The sequence below is a fragment of the Colobus angolensis genome, unplaced genomic scaffold (genome assembly GCF_000951035.1).
Source record: "Colobus angolensis palliatus isolate OR3802 unplaced genomic scaffold, Cang.pa_1.0 Scaffold51, whole genome shotgun sequence".
NCBI lineage: Eukaryota > Metazoa > Chordata > Mammalia > Primates > Cercopithecidae > Colobus > Colobus angolensis.
In genome coordinates, this window is record NW_012118599.1 from 10238209 (window position 1) to 10240980 (window position 2772).

Below are 2772 nucleotides of genomic sequence, written 5' to 3' on the forward strand. Positions count from 1 at the left end.
CGGCTAGTTTTTTTGTATTTTTTAGTAGAGACGGGGTTTCACCATGTTAGCCAGGATGGTCTCGATCTCCTGACTTCGTGATCCGCCCGTCTCGGCCTCCCAAAGTGCTGAGATTACAGGCTTGAGCCACCGCGCCCGGCCTATTTGTTTTCTAATAACTTTATTAAGGCATAATTTACATACTATAAAATTCTTGAAGTATACGATTAATGACTTTTAGTAAGTTTACAGTGTTATGCAAATGTAACCATGATCAACTCGCCTCTCTGATAGTGGCATTTTATTACCAAATCAGAGTTTACTCTGCAAAATATTCACAACTCAGAGAAAGCATTTATTATTTATCTTTCTTTTTAAATTCCTCCCCCAACAGAAAGACATAAGTTGTAAAAATACCATACATTCCACCTCACTGAGAACTTTTGACCTTGTCTTTCTGAAAGAGCCCCAGTTAGCCTCCAACTTCAGGGGACCAGTGCCTGGAAGGGTTTGGTGGCACTTTGGGCGAGTCGCTTCCCAAAATATCTTCCTCTCTTTTTTCCTCTCTTAAATTATTTGTAACAGAGACGCCTCCTGGCCATAGGTGATAGGGTTTCCCAGATTCAGCATTTTTACAAAGAATGTCTCTCAAAGCTGACCTACCCCTTAATCAAGTACTTGGGACTCACTTGAAAACAAAAAAAGAAGCCAGGAGAACTTCACTGGGAAAGGGAGAATTTTGGAAAGTAATTATGTGGATTTTGTTTTATTTTTAAGGAGTTTTCTTTATGAAAAAAACGATGCAAAAGTGGTAGCTGAAGAATGGAAATAAAATTAAGAAAGTTAATTGTTTCTCTGACATTTTCAATGAAAAATTAAAGGTTTTAGTACTTTCTTGAAGGTCAGAGATTGCCGAGGGACAAAATGCAGTAGTCAAAAGCAGAGAGCCTCTGAAATGTGTGGTCTTTGCAAGGCCTAAGATATACTTTAAATGTTTCCCCTTTACGGAAAAATAAACCATCCAACTACTATTGGTTATCTCCATTTATATGACCTGCAAAAACCTCAAGCAATAAAATACCTGCCACAAGATGAGTTTACCCTCCTACCTCATCCCCAAAGTTATTCTTTCAGCAATATTCCCAGCCTCAGCAAATGAAGTTACCACTTGTCAGCCATCCAAATCCAAAATCTTGGAGAGTTTTGACTCCTCTCCCTTCCTAACCCCTCCCACTAACCAATTTGATAAGGTTAAGTTCTAATAAATCTACTTTTTCACATATTTCTGAAATCCATTCCCTCTTCTTTGTATCACCTGCTTCTTCCTTGGTGCAGGTCCCTTCCATTTTTCCCCTGGAAAATGGGAGCATCCGTTAATCGATCTCTTGCCACCAGTCTTGCTCTATTTCAATTCTTTAACCACTGTTGATCAAGTAATCTTTCTACAATGGAAAACTAGCATAGAATGAACCTTGCACCAAACAATAGGCCCCTCACACATGGCTCTCCATCACCAGGCTCCTGCTCACCTTTCTGGCTCCTGCTCATTATCTGCCACTGACAGGCAAAACTCCAGGCACACCGAACTTAGGGGGTTCTCCATGTAACCAGGTTCAGGTTCATGTTTGCTCTCTTTTCACCCTCTCCCTCTTCTTCCCTTTGATCCTCTCCACCCCTTCCTCTTCCTCCTTCTCCTGCCTCACCCTCTCCCTCTCTCCCTCTTCCTGCCCCCAATTTGTCCTCCCTTCTTCTCTCTAACACTCATCTCAACTCTCCCTGATGCTTCATCCCACACTTTCTCAGTGGTCCCACTCCTGCCCTGCTGCAACCCGGGACACTCATTGTCATGTATTAAGACAATGTACTAATTTATCCACCATCCCTACCCGCCAACTGTAAGCCTGCTGAGGGCTAAGACCGTATTGCATATTTTGTTGCACCTACAGTCTAGCATACTTCCTGGAATGTAGTAGGTGTACAGTTTTTTAAAAAATAGAAGAATGAAGCCGGGCACGGTGGCTCATGCCTGTAATGGTGGCTTACGCCTGTAATCCCAGCACTTTGGGAGGCCGAGGTGGGCCAATTACCTGAGGTCAGGAGTTCAAGACCAGCCTGGCCAACATGGTGAAACTCTGTCTCTACTAAAAATACAAAACTTAGCTGAGCATGGTGGCACATGCCTGTAATCCCAGCTACTCAAGAGGCTGAGGCAGGAGAATTGCTTGAGCCTGGGAGACGGAGGTTCCAGTGAGCCGAGATCATGCCGCCGTACTCCAGCATGGCTGACAGAGACAGACTCTGTCTCAAAAAAATAAATAAAATAAATAAATAAATAAATAAGCTCCAAAAATAACTACTCAGGTGAGTGAGGTTTTAAATTTGTATCTAAGTAGTTGTCAGTATTTTTCTTTTATTTAACTGCTATTTTTTGCATTTTTTTCCTAAGAGGCTAAATCATGTGCTAACTACCATTTTCATCACACTATCCATCCATGATTATTAAAACCCCATAGTCAGGACTCGGGATTAAGATGGGTGATAGGAGGCAGGACTAGCTTGCAGCTGCCTGGACAGAGCAGTGTATGGAGACTCACATCATGAATTTTTGCTCCAAGAACTACCGCAGGAACATACCGGGAAAGCCGAGAGAATCCATAGACCCTTTGAAGGAACTGGATCACAACTGCATGCTCCCTGCGATGCCGAAAACCTGTGAGTAACTGCATGCTCCCTGAGATGCCGAAAACCTGTGAGTAACTGCATGCTCCCTGAGATGCCGAAAACCTGTGAGTA

The 2772-nt window shown here is 42.8% G+C and overlaps 1 protein-coding gene across 1 annotated transcript in view; it reads right to left on the bottom strand.

Annotated features, from left to right (window-relative positions):
- MEP1A (meprin A, alpha (PABA peptide hydrolase)) overlaps nucleotides 1-2772 on the bottom strand; it is a 40646-nt gene that overhangs the window by 19645 nt on the left and 18229 nt on the right. The window lies entirely within an intron of this gene.